General features: G+C 55.1%; 1 long non-coding RNA gene and 1 pseudogene across 1 annotated transcript in view; both read right to left on the reverse strand.

Moving 5' to 3' along the window:
* The window catches only part of LOC147647078 (uncharacterized), an 813,449-nt gene that overhangs the window by 263,595 nt on the left and 529,226 nt on the right, over positions 1-20,628 (reverse strand). The gene's annotated exons all lie outside the window — the stretch shown is intronic.
* On the reverse strand, positions 15,908-18,954 carry LOC147647085 (uncharacterized; annotated as a pseudogene).

A 20,628-nucleotide genomic window follows, 5' to 3' on the forward strand; every position in this document is an offset into this window, starting at 1 on the left:
GCCTCTGGTCACAGCAGCCCCTGCCTGGCTCCTGCCTGCCCACACCGTGGTCAGCCCTGCCTGCTCCTGGACATGGAGCTCAGCCAGGGCTGGTGCTGTGTGGGCTTTGCTGGTGGTACCAGCCAGACACTGGGGTGAGAGCTCCATCTCTTTATTGGAACAGAAGAGCTGTGCTGGGCCCTGCCCTGGCAGGAGGGACCCACCTTCAGTCCAGGCCACAGAGCAGGGCGGGTCCCTTCAGGGACACAGGGCCTTGCTGTGGGTGGTGGCAGCATCTGCACAGCAGCAAGCTGGTAATGCAGCTGTGACAGGGACATCACGTATGGGCATGGAGATGTGAAATGTGTGGTGCAGGTGTCCCTGAGGGAGGTGTTGGCCTTTCCTGTGAAGCTGCAGAGGGGAACCTGTTGAGAGAGGAGATGGCTGAGGCCCCAGCTGCAGCTGGCACACAGGGACCCTCCTGCACACTGGGAGATTCTCACTGTGCTCAAAGTTTCCCTCTGAAGACTAAGAGCTGAATGTGGATGGGCTTAGCAGCTGATCTGCAGGCCAAACAATTGAGGTAGCAAAAGAAGAAATTGAGAAAATACAAGTTTATCCATAGCAAGGAAGAAAGCAAGGCAGTTAGCATGGAAACCAATAAAAAGGGATATAAGGGGTATTTGCAGTTGTAATAAATGGAATTGGTTCGTGCTAACTAAATTGTAACTGTTATTAAAATTATTATTTGAAACAATCAAGAATCAGTGTTACAAAGCAGATGTACCCCTTTGCAGATGTTACATGTCAAAATTAAGGTACAGGATGTAGTTTAGAAGATAAATGGTGTCTCAAGACCAAAATCGCCTTGAGATGGACCAAAATTAGAACAAATTTAGGCATTGGGCCTAAAGATGAGTAAACATAAGGCTAATTAATAGACTTACATAACACAATGCTCAGTATGTATGCACAAACCTGTAAGGTTATCCAAAGGACAACAAGGAAGAGGAGAAGCCTTCACCAAAAGACCACCAAAAGAAGACCGAAGACCCCCCTAACAACAACTGAGGCATGTGCCGTGAAGAAAAGTGATGTAAAGTCAGAAAAACTTAAAATAGGAGGGAACTTAGAGGAAACATTAAGGAATATGTATAAGCATACAGTATATAAGTTTAGCTTGAAGCGCTTTGTTTTGAACTTGAGGCAGGGTGGGAAGCCTCTGTACCCTGGTCAGTTTTGCTTATGCTTTAATCATACTTAATTACTAGCAGATTATTTATATAAATTTTAATTTTTATTAAACTGTAGTATTTTACTAAACTGTATTCTTTTATAACACATTACTATTCAATTTAGTAAATTGTATTCATTTTTAATTAAACTGCCATTAACCCAAGGGACCTAGTTGTCAAAATTCTAATTTCATTTATAACAATATTTTAACAAAGAAGGCTGTTACAACAACATTGGTATTTACCAAACATGACACAACATGAGCTATATTAACAAAGAAGGCCCCTTACGGTGACATCATTCTACTGCTCAAACTGTAAAACATCTTTGTGTACTGATCAGGAGGTCACGATTTACTCTTTACAATCCTGATGCTGAATGTCTCCTGAGGAGATCTGGTCAGGGAGAATAACGAGCCCCTTGTGGGCTGCCCCTGTTTGGACAACCTGCTCCTCACCCCGAGCCTCAGCATGTCTGACATCGCCCACCTGGGACTGACATCCCAAAGCATTGAGAACATTTATCTTTATAATTTTTCTTTATAATTAAAAACTAATTAATTAATAAAAATAAATTTTTAAGTTTATAATACTATTATTCTGTATTTTTATAATCTAATTTTTATATTTTTATAAAAGATTTGATACATTTTGCGCAACTAAAAACATTATCGGTCCTTGGTTCCAAGTTCCACAATTCCCTTCATTAATTAATTGGTCACTATTTCTCCCTCTTTATGCTAATTACACATATTTTTAGTCCTTTGATCATCATTTTTATCATTTTCTCAGACAGGGTAAAAGGGATCACTTTGGGGTCCATGGAGACTTTTCTGAGGAACATTTGGGGCAGTTTTGGTTCGGGGGACGGAACTTAGAGAGAACTTGGGGGTCTGGAGGACACATGGGGAGCCGGGAGGGCACTTGGAGCGGCATTTAGGGATTCTGTGAGACAAATCGGGGTTCGGGGAAGCACTTGGGGGTCCAGGGGGGCACTTGGAGGTCATGGAGGGGAATCTGGGGGCCCTTCGGGGTCCGGGCGGGCACTTGGGGGGCTGTAACAGGGAATCTCTGGGTCGCGGGGGATGATGGGAGTTGTGGGCGCCGGTATAATGTGGCTTAATGGGGCCGCGGAGCATGACGGGAGTTGGAGGCTCAGCGCCAATGGGTTCCGGTAAGGCGCGGGGCATGACGGGAGATGAAGTCCCGGCTGGAATAGCGCTCTATGGGCGCCGCGGAGCATGATGGGAGCTGTAGTCCCGGAAGTGGCTCGGAAGGCGCGTTCGGCGGTGTGGGGAAGCGCTTGGAGAATATTTTTGCGTCCGAGTCGTGGCTGCAGGTCCTGGGGGCGAATGTACACGGCTCGGGAGCACTTGGGGGGAACCTGGGGAGGTGTAACCGGGCTCTTTAGGGCGCGGGGCATGGCAGGAGGTTTGGGCGCGGAACTGTGTTGTGGGATGATGAGAGATGAATTCCCAGCAGTGGCTGGAAGGGGAATCTGTGGGGTCGGGAGCATTCAGGGATCCAGGAACGCTTTGGGGGGCCTCGAACGGGCGCTGAGGGGGCACTCGGGGATCCTGAAGGGTCTGGGGGACACATGGGACATATGGGGGGCGATCCCGGGGTTCTGGGGAGCGCAGGGCATATTCCCAGTTCCTCACAGCCTGGTCTCAATTGCCCCCTGGAGACTCCTACTGACTGCCAGTCTGATCCCAGTATGATCCCAGTATGATGTCAGTACACAGCCAGTGCAATCTCAGCCACTGCCAGGATGATCCCAGTACAAACCAGTCCCTGCCAGTGCTGCCACTCCTGGGATCCCCCAGCCCTCTCTGTGTTCCCCCCTCCCACATCTCCCCAGAGGAGCCCCAAGGGCTGGCAGTCCCCAGCCAGGGTCCCCAGCCAGCCCCAGGTTGGATCTGCAGCCCCCAATTTTCCCAGTTTCCCTCTCCTTTTCCCCGGGCCGGGTTCCCCCCGTCCCCAGCGGGTGGGAGCAGCGGAGAGCCCCGCGCTGCCCATCCCGACCTGTCCCGGCTCCATCCCCGCTCCTGCCGTGGGCTGTGAGGGGTTTGGGAACGGGGCACCGAGGCTGTCGCTGCTCCTGGGGGAGGAGGAGGAGGGATGGAAGAGGAGGGAGGAAGAAGGAGAGAGAGAAGGGATGGAAGTAGGAGAAGGAGGTGGGGTTAGGGAGGAAGAGGAGGAGGAAGGATGGAAGGGGAGGAGAGGGAGGAAGAGGAGGGACAAAGGAGGATCAGGGAAAGGAGAAGGAACCACAAGGCTGAGCACTCCTTGAATTCATAGCCCCCTCCTGTGGGATCATCACCCACCATCCCACAGGTGATGGGGGAGTGGGAGCTTTGCCCGGATATCCTGGGGGGTCCCTGGGTTGGGTTTATTTTGCAGGGGGGAATGTTTGGAGAATGTGGAACTCCAAAGCTGAGTGGAAAATCCTACTTGGGGGGACATTGGGGGGTCTCACCATCCCTAAGTGGGGAAATGGAAACAGGGGGAACTTTTTGGATTCCTGGCACTCCCAGCAGCCTGGGGATGGTAGGGACCGAGCAGACAGGTTGTCCCCAGTACAAGCTTGACTCCCAGCAGCTGGGACAGGCGGGAACCCTTGAACCTTCTCTCCTTGAAGACAGGGGAGACTAGAGATGGGGAACTCCTGGGAGGCATTTTCAGGGCTGAATATTGGTGTTTTTTGGAGGTTTTATGGATCCCAGATGTCCGGTGACTTCTAGAGATGAGCTTGGACAGAGGGACCTGCAAACTCAATGTCCTCATCCCTTGTATTTCCTCAAACCAGGATTTCCCATTCCCAAACCTTGGCTGGATGGAGAAGGAGGCTGTGAGGAAGAGGAAGATCTCCCAGGACACCGAGGCAGGTGAGGAGGAAGTCAATGCCCCTTTCCCCCTCTCTCCTGCTCCATCTCCCAGCCCAGCCTGGCCCCCGGCTGCAGGACAACCCCGCTGCCGACGCCGTCCTGCCGGGGACGCACTGGGGGGATCTCCTTCCCCTTCCCTCTGGCACGGAGGCAAATCCCATCCTCTCCTTGTCCTTCCTCCCCCAGACCAGGAGCTGAGGATGGAGACCAGGGAGGACAAATCCCCACAGGAGAAGCTCATGGAAGAAGCCGTTTTGAGCAGCTCCACGGCACAGGAATCCAACGGGGAGGAAAATCCCCAGAGATCCCGCAGGAGGAGGGGCTCCAAACGCTGCCTAGGGTGCTCTGAGGAGGAAAGACCCACCCTGTGCCGGGAAGGCGGCCGGAGATCCAGCCGGGGTTCTGAGCTGGTGGTCCATGAGCAGCTTCAGGATGGGGAGAAGCCCTACAAGTGCTTGGAGTGTGGGAAGAGCTTCAGCCAGAGCAACAGCCTGATCTGTCACCAGATGATCCACACTGGGGAATGGGCCTATGAGTGTGAGGAATGTGGGAAGGGCTTCAGCTGGAGCTCCCAACTCATCATCCACCAGCGCACCCACACTGGGGAGAGGCCCTACGAGTGTCCCGAGTGTGGGAAGAGGTTTCAGAGGAGCTCCACTCTCCTCAGGCACCAGCGGATTCACAGAGATGAGAGGCCCTTCTGCTACCCTGACTGTGGGGAGGGCTTCAAGCAGAACTACACCCTCATCACCCACCGGCGCATCCACACTGGGGAGAGGCCCTATGAGTGTGGGGAATGTGGGAAGAGCTTCAGCCGGAACTACAGCCTGATCTGCCACCAGAGGATCCACACCGGGGAACGTCCCTATGAGTGTGAGAAATGTGGGATGACCTTCAGCCGGAGGTCCCATCTGACCATCCACCAGATGATCCACACTGGGGAGAGTCCCTACGAGTGTTCCGAGTGTGGCAAGAGGTTTCATACCAGCTCCCATCTCCTCGAGCACCAGCGGATTCACACGGATGAGAGGCCCTTCCGTTGCCCCGACTGCAGGAAGGGCTTCAAGCACAACTCCCACCTCATCACCCACCGGCGCATCCACACTGGGGAGAGGCCCTTTGAGTGTGGGGAATGTGGGAAGAGCTTCAGCCACAGCTCCAGCCTCAACACCCACAAACGCCTTTACACTGGGGAGACACCCTACGAGTGTCCCCAGTGTGGGAAGAGCTTCACCTGGAGATCTAGCTTGACCCAACACCAACGGCAGCACCAGTAAGGGAAGCTCTGCAAATGCCCCAAAGTACAGGAAGATCTTTGTGCACTGCTCCAGCTTTATCCCCCCTTGGAAAATTCAAGTTTGGCAGAGACCTGGTGATCCATGTTCCCTGTGATCCATGCTGGGGAGACACCTGTACCTTTTCCTGCCTATGGCAATGACATGATGTGGGATCAAAGAACGTGAGGGTCTGGCCATCGCCCTTTTGTTATATTCAATCCCATCTCAGGTCATTGCCAGGGGCAGGTGTTGGGGGTTAGGTGTCTTTTTTTTTTTTAATTCTGGATTGCCTGTGGAATTTTTACCCATTAGTTGTGGGGACAGCCTAACTGTGGGTACTTGGTGGGTGATTGACAAAAGACAAAGAGTTTGGCCGGGCCCAGGGGGGGAAGGGGGGCAGGAAAAGAGGAGAGCGGGGACAGTTTGGTGGGCTTTCTTCAGCTTCAGAGAAGGACACTTTGGGTGCAGAGATGCTGCGGTGGGCACAAGAGAATTTCACCATCACTCACACGGAGCTGCTGCTGCTTCTCCTTCTCCCCTCTTTGTTGGTGGCCTCGCACCCCCTGTCCTGCCGGGACGTGTGGCAGTGCCAGGCACCGCCGTGGAGCTGCTGATCCACCTCAGCCACCGGCCCAGGATCTCAGCTCATCCCTGCTGTTCCAGCTGAGTGTTCCTCAGAGCCCTGCAGGAGCACCGGGACTGCCCGCCCGAGGGGGTTTGTGAAACAAAGCCTCTCCTCCATCCCATCTCAGCCGAGAAAGCTGTCATGGGCCCCCTGGTTCTGTTTTCTTGCTAATGCTGTAGTTATTGTTGCTTGTTTGCCTGGTTATAAATTCTAATAAAGAACTGTTATTCCTATCCTCAGATCTCTGCCTGAAAGCCCCTTGATTTCAGAATTGTAATAATATAGAGGGAGGGGGTCTAAGTTTTCATTCCAGGGGAGGCCCCTGCCCTCCCTAGCAGACACCTGTCCTCCAAAACAAAGACAGATGGGGAGTTTCTCCATCCTCCTTACCCTTGTGGTGCCAGCAGTGCTCTTGGTTCCTCATGCTCTTTTTGTGGGGCCTTTTGTGTCTGTGCCCCTCCAACTTAGGGGGACAGGGGATATTTGCTGCCCCCTTTCTCCTTCTGGGAAGCCTGTGCGGGCTCTTAGTCCCTCTCTGATTTGGGGGGTGCCAGTGTTGTCACCATCCTGGCAGCCCCCGGCCGCTCTTTGCCCTCTGCCAGGCCAGGGGTGTTCTCTGTCCCCTTGCAATTTGTGGGGCTGGCACAGGCACAATTCCCCTCCTCTTTGGGGGGGCTGGCAGTCTCCTCTTCCCCCTCTTACTTGGGGGATGCTCTGGGCTACATCCATCTCTTATTTTGGATTGCCAGGTATTTATCTCCCTTCAGTTTGGGGGGCCTGGGGATAGTCTCCATCCTCCTCCAGTTTTGAGGGGCCGGGGAGAAGTCTCTGTCTCCCACCGATTTGGGGGGACTGGTGCAGGCTCCACCCCCCTCTGATTTTGAGGGACAACCTGGAGGAAAGGCACCAAAATCTTGACAATGGCTGAAGAGAACACTCTGATTACCCCTTTTGCTAAGAGGTTCCCTTAGCTGAAGTTGCTAACCAGGACAAAACTTCCAGGCCCGCAGTGGGTTTTGGGTTGTTTTATTTCCTGGGCCCTCAGTCCTGTGTGGGACACGGGAACTGGGTGCTGCAGAGGCTGCGCCAAGGCATCAGAAATGCCCGCCCAAACACCCAAGGGTGGTAGAAGATCTGCTCCAGCACCGGCCGGTCCATGGGGTGCTTGGACAAACTCCAGCAGATCAGATGTTGGCACTCTGGGGAGAGAAGGCAGAAAGCGGCGCTCACTTGCAGAAGGCTCCTGCCCAGTTGCTCCCGGCGCCTGCAGAAGCCGGGCCATGCTGCGTGTGCTGGGAGCTGCCCTTGGCGGGAGAGCAGCACGGCAGGACAAGCGTCCCCTCCTTCAGCCAAGCGTGCCACACCCAGCCTGCCACGGGCCACCTGCTGCAGCCAGCCCTTGAGGGCACATGGACGTCCCGCGCAGCTGCGGGAGGGCCGGGCTGGGCTGCGCGGTGCCACCTGCCAAAGCCTGCCTGCTTCAGGCCGTGTACCAACCTGGAGAGACCTCCTGCGGGAAGAAGAGCTGCCCCAACACGGTGTCACGCTCGTTCTCGAAGGGCAGGAACCCACACACCATCTCCAACAGCAGCACGACCAGGGACCAGATGGTCACTCCATCGCCGTGGTAGCAGCGCAGGCCAATCCACTCGGGCGGGCAGTACGTGCGTGTTCCTAGGGGAGACGGGTGGCACTGCTCAGGCGCAGGCTGCTGGCTTCCAGAACCTGGCGCCAGCCTCCTGCCAGAGGCAGGGGCTGCAGCCGTGGCCACAACTTCCCCCCAAGGCCTGCCCGCCTCCCCCTGACAATGGGCCAAAGCCAAGAATCCATTCTGCAAGGCTGAGAACGCCAGTGGAGCAGCCCAAGGCCGTGTGGGCCTGCCAAGCCGAGGAGCCGGGGCCCAGCTTCTGCAGCCCCTTTCTGTCGGCAGGGCCGGCAGCCGGCTCCTGGGGCACAGCAGCTGCCCCGTGCCACAGGGCAGCCGGCAGCCGGCTGAATGCTGCACCCCGCGGCCCAGGAGGGAATGGGGCCGTGCAGTGCCTGGCACTGGGAGCAGCAGCAGCAAACTGTGCAAAGGCCCACTCCTGGAGGAAGGTGCCGCAACTGAAGTCCATCAGCTTCAGGTCCCCAGTGTCTGGGTTGACAAGGAGGTTCTCTGGCTTGATGTCCCGGTGCAGGACGCCGCAAGCCGTGCAGTGCCATACGGCCTCTCTGAGGGATGGAGGCTGTCAGAGATAGCGGAGGCTCCTGGCACCATGGACGTTCTCTGACCGCCTGAGCTTCTTGCACGGATGGCGGGTCTTCTCTGCTGTGCCATCCTTGCAAGGCTTGAGGCTCTCCCAAGGATGGCCAATCTTGCTGGGAGCAGCCTCCTGAAGGGATGGTGGCTTCTGGAGAAGCTGGGAGAGCCACAGCAGGGCAGGTGGCCTCACCTCATCAGCTTCTCCAGTTCTTTCCACAACGCCAGCCACATCCCAAAGAAGAGTGGCACATATGTCCCATTGTGTGCCCAGTACCGGATCATCACTTCCTGCAGCTCTTGGGCCACTGCCATGCAGGGACTGCAGCTGCTGGAGCTCTCCAGAGAGCTTGCAGGAGCACCTGGCTGCCAGTGAGGGGTCACCCGAGGCCTGGAGAACCTGGGAGCCGCAGGGGCTGCTCGGTTCCTCCATGGGCCTCTGGGCCTAACCCTGGGGCGCTTCCTCGTCTGCCGCCTCCATGGTTTCCAGTGGCCACCGGCCCAGCAGACAGCCACAGCGGCCAGCAGCAGGACAAGGGCAGCCATCAGGACGCCACCGTCACCCATGGCTACGGCACGTCCCATGGCGACTGCACTGGCAGCTGCGGGGGCTGGCCCGGTTTATATAGGGCTGGCGTGGTGATGTCACAGTGCTGTGGCCAGGACAGCTGTGTGACATCACGGCCCTGCATCACACCAGAGCTTAACCCCTTTGTGACATCACGGCCCTGCGTCACCCCAGCCCTCACCAGTTCCACGGGAGCGAGGAAGGGGCTCCCTGTGGGCACTCGAGCACCCTCTGGAGCAGAGGAGAAGGAAGATTCTTGTCTAAATAGGACACGGGGATGAGGAGGGGAACGGTGATGATGTCACCTCCTTGCTGGCTGAGCATGGGACATGGATTGTCCAGTCGGGGATTGCAAAGTCCATGGACAGGACAAGCCCTGCTCAGCAACATGGAAACCATCGGTGTGCTGTCCACTACATTCCCATGCTGAATCCGAACTTGGATTCAAATCTAATTCTGTGCCTCTTTCTGGGAATTAAATGGATCCTATCCCATTGAAAACCAGTACCTTTAATACTTTAGGTTTCTCTGACTTCAGGGAATTGAGGTGCAAATAAAATGAAAGGGTATGATGGAGTTTGTGTCTGCCTAAAATTAACACTTTAATGAGAAATAAAATAAGGACAACGCCTATAAACCGTGCGCAGTATAGGGACAAACTGCAAAGACCAGGACTACGGGCAGACACAGAAATATACAGGGTAGGTCTGAGGGCAGAGTCTGAGGGCATGGGTCCAACCACAAACTGGGGTTAGAAATATGCAAAATACTGCAACAAATAACAACCAATCAGGGGAGAGAACCAGGAACATTCTAGAAATTCACCTTATAAGGGGTGAGTCGATTAACATATTAACTGCCATAATCCCTTTCATTTGCCGTAACTTAAACAAATGCTTCCCAAGGCTTGAACTTAATGCCTCTTTTTTTTCTGGGTGAAATTCGGCTGGCTTGGATCCCCAGCAAGGCACATTCCCATATCACATTAGTCTGTTCTTCACCCAACACTCCCTGTCCCCGTTCATTTCACACCAGCACTTCTGCTCCAGAAGGATTCTCTGAGGGAAACAATTAAAAGTCCCTCATGGAATGGGAGGATCCAGATTTAACAAGTGGGAAAGAGTTTAACCCCACTATCTGTTTAACTGGTCCCGAGGGTGGAGACCTGAAGGAAACTCATGACTGGATTCAGGTCATAGATCTGCAGATGCCAAGGAGATATTAAATTATCCTCCTTGGAATTAAAGCTGGGAATTTTTCTTTCTCTGGAGCAGTAAATTAGGATGTTGATGGGCCCCCCTTCTCTGCTCGCTCTGACCCTCCTGCCCCAGCCTCGCTCGGTTCCATTCACGTTCCTCCTGTCAGGGACACTCTCCACACAGATCATGGCTCGGATTCCTTGGATCCTCAGCAGTGTTTTCCTTGGATTTTAGCCAGGGCTTCCCTGGTTTTGGGGCAGGCTGGAGCGTGTGGAGCTTTCCGCAGCCACCGTTAGGGGTGTGTCTCTCCCTTTTCCCAGCAATTTCCCTCTGTCTTCCCATTACCAACGTTTCTCCTCTCCACCTCTTCCAGCTCCATGCCATGTTGACAGGAGCTCAGAAAGAGCAGGAAAACAGAAACAAGCTCCACAGTGAATTCCTGGAAGAAAAATCCATGGATGGTCAGGTGACTGCTGTGGCTCCTTCCTGAAAATCTGGGCTGTTGGGAGCACGGCACAGGGTGTCCCAGGACTTAGAGCTGGACACTGAACCCTCCTGGATCTCCTTGGCACCCGTCCCAGGCAGGGATGGTCCTGGATATCTTCCTGGATCTGCCCCAGGAAGGTCCCTGCTCCCTGGGGCGGGATGGGATGGGTAGAGGACAAGGAATGAAGGTCAGGAGAAGAATACAGAGATGCTTCTGGCCACTGCAGCAAGAAATCTGGTGCACGGAAAGCTCAGCTGGAGATGAAGGTGGCCAAAAATGTGAGGCACAATAAAAATTGACTTGTTAAATCCATTAATAAAAAAAAAATAAATTAGAAATTACATCATCCCCTTCCAGGATGTGGATGGTCCCCTGACAAACATGGACACAGACACATTGCAGGTTTTCTAATGCATTTATTGCCTCTGTCTTCAACACTCACCCCGCCCTTCCCAGAGGAAAACACGCATTGTACCAAGGCACACTGCAAAGTCCTTGAAGAGGGCAAGCCCTGCTCAGCAGAAAACAAACCACCCCTCACTGAATCACAGCATTCCCATCTTGAATCCAAACCCAGCACGTGCCAGCTCTTGGGAAGAGAGGAACCCCATGGCAGTCAAAACCAGAGCAGTGGGACGAGCATGAGCGCTCTTTGGAATATCCAGATTTATTTAGAATGGAGACTCTGCGGAAGTTGGTGAGCTGCTAAGAGAAAACTCTTGCAGTCCTCACCAGCCATTTCAGGAGAGCTCCCCAGAGACAGAGGAACTTCCCCTCCCTTTGTCTCTGGGGGATCTTCTCTGGCACAGGGTAGTGGTTGTTTGAAGTTGGTGCCACTGCAGAGTCCTCGGAGCCGGGGCTTGACACAGGTGGCAGCAGCACTCTTCCTGATGTGCTGCCGCTTGCTCCAGGGAAGGATTCATTGCAAGGGGCTGAGCTCCGGTTCTGATTTCCAGGCTTTTCCAGGCCATGTTCATCTTCAGGGATGAGCCAGGGCTGTGATCCCTGAATTGGGTGGGGCCGTGATGTCACAAAGGGGTTAAGCTCTGGTGTGATGCAGGGCCGTGATGTCACACAGCTGTGCTGGCCACAGCACTGTGACATCACCGCGCCAGCCCTATATAAACCAGGCCAGCCCCCGCAGCTGCCAGTGCAGTCGCCATGGGACGTGCCGTAGCCATGGGTGACGGTGGCGTCCTGATGGCTGCCCTTGTCCTGCTGCTGGCCGCTGTGGCTGTCTGCTGGGCCGGTGGCCACTGGCAACCACGGAGGCGGCAGACGAGGAAGCGCCCCAGGGTTAGGCCCAGAGGCCCATGGAGGAACCGAGCAGCCCCTGAGGCTCCCAGGTTCTCCAGGCCTCGGGCCACCCCTCGCCGGCGGCCAGGTGCTCCCGCAAGCCCTCTGGAGAGCTCCTGCAGCTGCAGTCCCTGCATGGCAGTGGCCCAAGAGCTGCAGGAAGTGATGATCCGGCACTGGGCACACAATGGGACATCTGTGCCGCTCTTCTTTGGGATGTGGCTGGCGTTGTGGAAAGAACTGGAGAAGCTGATGAGGTGAGGCCACCTGCCCTGCTGTGGCTCGCCCAGCTTCTCCAGAAGCCGCCATCCCTTCAGGAGGCTGCTCCCAGCAAGATTGGCCATCCTTGGGAGAGCCTCAAGCCTTGCAAGGATGGCACAGCAGAGAAGACCCGCCATCCGTGCAAGAAGCTCAGGCTGTCAGAGAACGTCCATGGTGCCAGGAGCCTCCGCTATCTCTGACAGCCTCCATCGCTCGGAGAGGCTCAGCCAGACCTGTCAGCCTGCAGAAGGTGCAGAGCCCAGGGACAGGTCTCCCAGCTTCCTTGGACCCTTGGACTTCAACAACATGGGCGCATCCCTGAGCACTGACATGGCCAGGGAAAGCCAACAGGTCCAAGTGGAAGCCCAGCCCGATCCAGGGGAGCCATCTCAGGAGCAGGGGGAGGAGCAGCAAGTGTCCTGGAGCCAGCAGCTGCCGGACCACAGCTCCCAGGTGACGGTGCTGGACGTGCCAGCTGGCAACAACCTGTGCCCGGTGGACGAAAAGATTCCCGGGGGACCAGGGAGTTTCCTCCATCTTCAGGAAGCTGCTCCCATACAGCCACCAAATACCAACAAGGCTTCTGTACCGGCAGGTGAGACCTGAGGAGCTGTCTGAGGCTGCCATGGGGCTCTGGAGGGGCATTTCCAGGCCAGGCCAGGGCCTCTGAGAGCAGCCTAGAAGCAGGTCAGAGCAAGGTGGCCGGCGCTAGCTGGGGCTGCTGCACATGCGGACACTTGGGGGGTTCCTGGCAGCATCAGGCCCTGTGATGGAGGCATTGTCTTCTCCTCACAGCCCGACTGCACCTGTGTTCCAACAGAGATTGTGCTAATGGAAAAGGTGGGCTTTGGCTGCCGCAGAATCATCCAGCTCCTTGACTGGTTCCAGGTGCCTGACAGCTTCGTGCTGGTGATGGAGCGTCCAGAGCAATCTCAGGATCTCTTGCACGTCCTGCTGGAGCAAGAGTTCCTGAGCGAGGAGGCAGCGTGCTGGCTTTTCCTGGCAGGTGCTGGAGGCCATGTGGCACTGCACCGCCTGCGGCATCCTGCACCGGGACATCAAGCCAGAGAACCTCCTCGTCAACCTGGAGACTGGCGAGCTGAAGCTGATCAACTTTGGTTGTGGCACCTTCTTGCAGGAGCGGGCCTTCACAGAGTTTGCCAGTGAGCCCAGAGCGCAGGCCCTGCTCCCAGCGCCAGGCACTGCACAGCCCCATTCCCTCCTGGGCCGCGGGGTGCAGCATTCAGCCGGCTGCCGGCTGCCCTGTGGCACGGGGCAGGTGCTGTGCCCCAGGAGCCGGCTGCCAGCCCTGCCAACAGAAAGGGGCTGCAAAAGCCGGGCCCTGGGTCCTCAGCTTGGCAGGCCCACAAGGCCTTGGGCTGCTCCACTGGCATTCTCAGCCTTGCAGAATGGATTCTTGGCTTTGGCCCATTGTCAGGGGGAGGCGGGCAGGCCTTGGGGGGAAGTTGTGGCCATGGCTGCAGCCCCTGCCTCTGGCAGGAGGCTGGCGCCAGGTTCTGGAAGGCAGCAGCCTGCGCCTGAGCAGCGCCGCCCGTCTCCCCTAGGAACACGCACGTACTGCCCGCCCGAGTGGATCGGCCTGCGCTGCTACCATGGCGATGGGGCGACCATCTGGTCCCTGGGCGTGCTGCTGTTGGAGATGGTGTGCGGGTTCCTGCCCTTCGAGAACGAGCGTGACACCGTGTTGGGGCAGCTCTTCTTCCCACAGGAGGTCTCTCCAGGTTGGTACACGGCCTGAAGCAGGCAGGCTTTGGCAGGTGGCACCGCGCAGCCCAGCCCGGCCCTCCCGCAGCTGCGCGGGACGTCCATGTATCCTCAAGGGCCGGCTGCAGCAGGTGGCCCGTGGCAGGCTGGGTGTGGCACGCTTGGCTGAAGGAGGGGACGCTTGTCCTGCCGTGCCGCTCTCCCGCCAAGGGCAGCTCCCAGCACACACAGCGTGGCCCGGCTTCTGCAGGCGCCGGGAGTTGCTGGGCAGGAGCCTTCTGCAAGTGAGCGCCGCTTTCTGCCTTCTCTCCCCAGAGTGCCAACATCTGATCCGCTGCTGTTTGTCCAAGCACCCCATGGACCGGCCGGTGCTGGAGCAGATCTTCTACCACCCTTGGGTGCTGGGTGGGCATTTCTGATGCCTTGGCGCAGCCTCTGCAGCACCCAGTTCCCGTGTCCCACGCAGGACTGAGGGCCCAGGAAATAAAACAACCCAAAACCCACTGCGGGCCTGGAAGTTTTGTCCTGGTTAGCAACTTCAGCTAAGGGAACCTCTTAGCAAAAGGGGTAATCAGAGTGTTCTCTTCAGCCATTGTCAAGATTTTGGTGCCTTTCCTCCAGGTTGTCCCTCAAAATCAGAGGGGGGTGGAGCCTGCACCAGTCCCCCCAAATCGGTGGGAGACAGAGACTTCTCCCCGGCCCCTCAAAACTGGAGGAGGATGGAGGCGATCCCCGGGCCCCCCAAACTGAAGGGAGATAAATACCTGGCAACCCAAAATAAGAGATGGATGTAGCCCAGAGCATCCCCCAAGTCAGAGGGGGAAGAGGAGACTGCCAGCCCCCCCAAAGAGGAGGGGAATTGTGCCTGTGCCAGCCCCACAAATTGCAAGGGGACAGAGAACACCCCTGGCCTGGCAAAGGGCAAAGAGCAGCTGGGGGCTGCCAGGATGGTGACAACACTGGCACCCCTCAAATCAGAGAGGGACAAAGATCCCGCACAGGCTTCCCAGAAGCAGAAAGGGGGCAGCAAATATCCCCTGTCCCCCTAAGTTGGAGGGGCACAGACACAAAAGGCCCCACAAAAAGAGCATGAGGAACCAAGGGCACTGCTGGCCCCACAAGGGTAAGGAGGATGGAGAAACTCCCCATCTGTCTTTGTTTTGGAGGACAGGTGTCTGCTAGGGAGGGCAGGGGCCTCCCCTGGAATGAAAACTTAGACCCCCTCCCTCTATATTATTACAATTCTGAAATCAAGGGGCTTTCAGGCAGAGATCTGAGGATAGGAATGACAGTTCTTTATTAGAATTTATAACCAGGCAAACAAACAACAATAACTTCAGCATTAGCAAGAAAACTGAACCAGGGGGCCCATGACAGCTTTCTCGGCTGAGACGGGATGGAGGAGAGGCTTTGTTTCACAAACCCCCTCGGGCGGGCAGTCCCGGTGCTCCTGCAGGGCTCTGAGGAACACTCAGCTGGAACAGCAGGGATGAGCTGAGATCCTGGGCCGGTGGCTGAGGTGGATCAGCAGCTCCGCGGCGGTGCCTGGCACTGCCACACGTCCCGGCAGGACAGGGGGTGCGAGGCCACCAACAAAGAGGGGAGAAGGAGAAGCAGCAGCAGCTCCGTGTGAGTGATGGTGAAATTCTCTTGTGCCCACCGCAGCATCTCTGCACCCAACGTGTCCTTCTCCGAAGCTGAAGAAAGCCCCCCAAACTGTCCCCATCCTCTATTTTTCCTGCCCCCTTCCCCCCCTGGGCCCGGCCAAACTCTTTGCCTTTTGTCAAGCACCCACCAAGTACCCACAGTTAGGCTGTCCCCACGACTAATGGGTAAAAATTCCACAGGCAATCCAGAATTAAAAAAAAAAAAAGACACCTAACCCCCAACACCTGCCCCTGGTAATGACCTGAGATGAAATTGAATATAACAACAGGGCCATGGCCAGACCCTCACGTTCTTTGATCTTACATCATGTCATTGCCATAGGCAGGAAAAGGTACAGGTGTCTCCCCAGCATGGATCACAGGGAACATGGATCACCAGGTCTCTGCCAAACTTGAATTTTCCAAGGGGGCATGAAGCTGGAGCAGTGCACAAAGCTCTTCCTGTACTTTGGGGCATTTGCAGAGCTTCCCTTACTGGTGCTGCCGTTGGTGTTGGGTCAAGCTAGATCTCCAGGTGAAGCTCTTCCCACACAGGGGACACTCGTAGGGTGTCTCCCCAGTGTGGAGGCGTTTGTGGGTGTTGAGGCTGGAGCTGTGGCTGAAGCTCTTCCCACATTCCCCACACTCAAAGGGCCTCTCCCCAGTGTGGATGCGCCGGTGGGTGATGAGGTGGGAGTTGTGCTTGAAGCCCTTCCTGCAGTCGGGGCAACGGAAGGGCTTCTCATCCGTGTGAATCCGCTGGTGCTCGAGGAGATGGGAGCTGGTATGAAACCTCTTGCCACACTCGGAACACTCGTAGGGACTCTCCCCAGTGTGGATCATCTGGTGGATGGTCAGATGGGACCTCCGGCTGAAGGTCATCCCACATTTCTCACACTCATAGGGACGTTCCCCGGTGTGGATCCTCTGGTGGCCTTGGAGTTCCGGCTGAAGCTCTTCCCACATTCCCCACACCTGTAGGGCCTCTCCCCAGTGTGGATGCGCCGGTGGGTGATGAGGGTGTAGTTCTGCTTGAAGCCCTCCCCACAGTCAGGGCAGCAGAAGGGCCTCTCAACCGTGTGAATCCGCTGGTGCCTGAGGAGAGTGGAGCTGCTCTGAAACCTCTTCCCACACTCGGGACACTCGTAGGGCCTCTCCCCAGTGTGGATGCGCTGGTGGATGATGAGTTGGGAGCTCCATCTGAAGCCCTTCCCACATTCCTCACACTCATAGGCCCATTCCCCAGTGTGGATCATCTGGTGACAGATCAGGCTGTTGCTCTGGCTGAAGCTCTTCCCACACTCCAAGCACTTGTAGGGCTTCTCCCCATCCTGAAGCTGCTCATGGACCACCAGCTCAGAACCCCGGCTGGATCTCCGGCCGCCTTCCCGGCACAGGGTGGGTCTTTCCTCCTCAGAGCACCCTAGGCAGCGTTTGGAGCCCCTCCTCCTGTGGGATCTCCGGGGATTTTCCTCCCTGTTGGATTCCTGTGCTGTGGAGCTGCTCAAAACGGCCTCTTCCATGAGCTTCTCCTGTGGGGATTTGTCCTCCCTGCTCTCCATCCTCAGCTCCTTGTCTGGGGGAGGAAGGACAAGGAGAGGATGGGATTTGCCTCCGTGCCAGAGGGAAGGAGAAGGAGATCCCCCCAGTGCGTCCCCGGCAGGACGGCGTCGGCAGCGGGGTTGTCCTGCAGCCGGGGGCCAGGCCAGGCTGGGCTGGGAGATGGAGCAGGAGAGAGGGGGAAAGGGGCACTGACTTCCTCCTCACCTGCCTGGGTGTCCTGGGACATCTTCCTCTTACTCACAGCCTCCTTCTCCATCCAGCCAAGGTTTGGGAATGGGAAATCCTGGTTTGGGGAAATACAAGGGATGAGGACATTGAGTTTGAAGGTCCCTCTGTCCAAGCTCATCTCTAGAAGTCACCGGACATCTGGGATCCATAAAACCTCCAAAAAACACCAATATTCAGCCCTGAAAATGCCTCCCAGGAGTTCCCCATCTCTAGTCTCCCCTGTCTTCAAGGAGAGAAGGTTCAAGGGTTCCCGCCTGTCCCAGCTGCTGGGAGTCAAGCTTGTACTGGGGACAACCTGTCTGCTCGGTCCCTACCATCCCCAGGCTGCTGGGAGTGCCAGGAATCCAAAAAGTTTTCCATTTCCATTTCCCCACTTAGGGATGGTGAGACCCCCCCAATGTCCCCCCAAGTAGGATTTTCCGCTCAGCTTTGGAGTTCCACGTTCTCCAAACATTCCCCCCCCGCAAAATAAACCCAACCCAGGGACCCCCCAGGATATCCGGGCAAAGCTCCCACTCCCCCATCACCTGTGGGATGGTGGGTGATGATCCCACAGGAGGGGGCTATGAATTCAAGGAGTGCTCAACCTTGTGGTTCCTTCTCCTTTCCCTGATCCTCCTTTGTCCCTCCTCTTCCTCCCTCTCCTCCCCTTCCATCCTTCCACCTCCTTCTCCTCCCTAACGCCAGCTTCTTCTCTTACTTCCATCCCTTCTCTCTCTCCTTCTTCATCCCTCCTTTTCCATCCCTCCTCCTCCTCCCCCAGGAGCAGTGACACCCTCGGTGCCCCGTTCCCAAACCCCTCACAGCCCACGGCAGGAGCGGGGATGGAGCCGGGACAGGTCGGGATGGGCAGCGCGGGGCTCTCCGCTGCTCCCACCCGCTGGGGACGGGGGGAACCCGGCCCGGGGAAAAGGAGAGGGAAACTGGGAAAATTGGGGGCTGCAGATCCAACCTGGGGCTGGCTGGGGACCCTGGCTGGGGACTGCCAGCCCTTGGGGCTCCTCTGGGGAGATGTGGGAGGGGGGAACGCAGAGAGGGCTGGGGGATCCCAGGAGTGGCAGCACTGGCAGAGACTGGTTTGTACTGGGATCATCCTGGCAGTGGCTGAGATTGCACTGGCTGTGTACTGACATCATACTGGGATCATACTGGGATCAGACTGGGATCAGACTGGCAGTCAGTAGGAGCCTGCAGGGGGCAATTGAGACCAGGTTGTGAGGAACTGGGAATATGCCCTGCACTCCCCAGAACCCCGGGATCGCCCCCCATAGGTCCCATGTGTCCCCCAGACCCTTCAGGATCCCCGACTGCCCCCTCAGCACCCGTTCGAAGCCCCCCAAAGCGTCCCTGGATCCCCAAATGCTCCCGACCCCACAGATTCTCCTTCCAGCCACTGCTGGGAATTCATCTCCCATCATCCCACAACACAGTTCCGCGCCCAAACCTCCTGCCGTGTCCCGCGCCCTAAAGAGCCCGGTTACAGCTCCGCAGGTTCCCCCAAAATGCTCCCGAGCCGTGTACATTCGCCCCCAGGACCTGCAGCCACGACTCGGACGCAAAAGTCTTCTCCAAGCGCTTCCCCACACCGCCGAACGCGCCTTCCGAGCCACTTCCGGGACTACAGCTCCCATCATGCTCCGCGGCGCCCATAGAGCGCTATTCCGACCGGGACTGCATCTCCCGTCATGCCCCGCGCCTCACCGGAACCCATTGGCGCTGCGTCTCCAACTCCCGTCATGCTCCGCGGCCCATTAAGCCTCATTATACCGGCGCCTACAACTCCCATCATCCCCCGCGGCCCATAGATTCCCTGTTACAGCCCCCCAAGTGCCCGCCCGGACCCCGAAGGGCCCCCAGATTCCCCTCCATGACCTCCAAGTGCCCCCCTGGACCCCCAAGTACTCCCCGGGACCCCGAATTGACCCACAGAATCCCCAAGTGCCCCTCAAAGTGCCCATCCGGATCCCCCAAGTGTCCTCCAGACCCCCAAGTTCTCTCTAAATTCCGTCCCCCGACCCAAAACTGCCCCAAATGTTCCTCAGAAAAGTCTCCATGGACCCCAAAGTGGTCCCTTTTACCCTGTCTGAGAAAATGATAAAAATGATGATCAAAGGACTAAAAATAGGAATAATTAGCATAAAGAGGGAGAAATAGTGATCAATTAATTAATGAACGGAAATGTGCTACTTTGAACCAAGGACCGATAATGTTTTTAGTTGCTAAAAACGTAGCAATTCTTTTATATAAATATAAAAATTAGGTTATAAAAATACAGAATAATAGTATTATAAAAATAAAATTTTATTTTTATTAATTAATTAGATTTTAATTATAAATAAAAATTATAAAGAGAAATATTTTCAATGCTTTGGGATGTCAGTCCCAGGTGGGCGATGTCAGACATGCTGAGGCTCGGGGTGAGGAGCAGGTTGTCCAAACAGGGGCAGCCCACAGGGGGCTCATTCTTCTCCCTGACCAGATCTCCTCAGGAGACATTCAGCATCAGGATTGTAAAGAGTAAATCGTGACCTCCTGATCAGTACACAAAGATGTTTTACAGTTTGAACAGTAGAATGTTGTCACCATAAGGGGCCTTCTTTATTAATATACCTCATGTTGTGTCATGTTTGGTAAATACCAATGTTGTTGTAACAGCCTTCTTTGTTAAAATATTGTTATAAATGAAATTAGAATTTTGACAACTAGGTCCCTTGGGTTAATGGCAGTTTAATTAAAAATGAATACAATTTACTCAATTGAATAGTAATGTGGTATAAAAGAATACAGTTTAGTAAAATAATACAGTTTAATAAAAATTAAAATTTATATAAATAGTCTGCTAGTAATTAAGTATGATTAAAGCATAAGCAAAACTGACCAGGGTACAGAGGCTTCCCACCCTGCCTCACATTCAAAACAAAGCACTTCAAGCTAAACTTATATACTGTATGCTTATACATATTCCTTAATGTTTCCTCTAAGTTCCCTCCTATTTCAAGTTTTTCTGACTTTACATCACTTTTCTTCACGGCACATGCCTCAGTTGTTGTTAGGGGGTCTTCAGTCTTCTTTTGGTGGTCTTTTGGCGAAGGCTTCTCCTCTTCCTCATTGTCCTTTGGATAACCTTACAGGTTTGTGCATACATACTGAGCATTGTGTTATGTAAGTCTATTAATTAGCCTTATGTTTACTAATCTTTAGGCCCAATGCCTAAATTTGTTCTAATTTTGGTCCATCTCAAGGCGATTTTGGTCTTGAGACACCATTTATCTTCTAAACTACATCCTGTACCTTAATTTTGACATGTAACATCTGCAAAGGGGTACATCTGCTTTGTAACACTGATTCTTGATTGTTTCAAATAATAACTTTAATAACAGTTACAATTTAGTTAGCACGAACCAATTCCATT

Source organism: Cyanistes caeruleus, unplaced genomic scaffold, assembly GCF_971803275.1.
Source record: "Cyanistes caeruleus unplaced genomic scaffold, bCyaCae1.hap1.1 HAP1_SCAFFOLD_65, whole genome shotgun sequence".
Lineage (NCBI taxonomy): Eukaryota > Metazoa > Chordata > Aves > Passeriformes > Paridae > Cyanistes > Cyanistes caeruleus.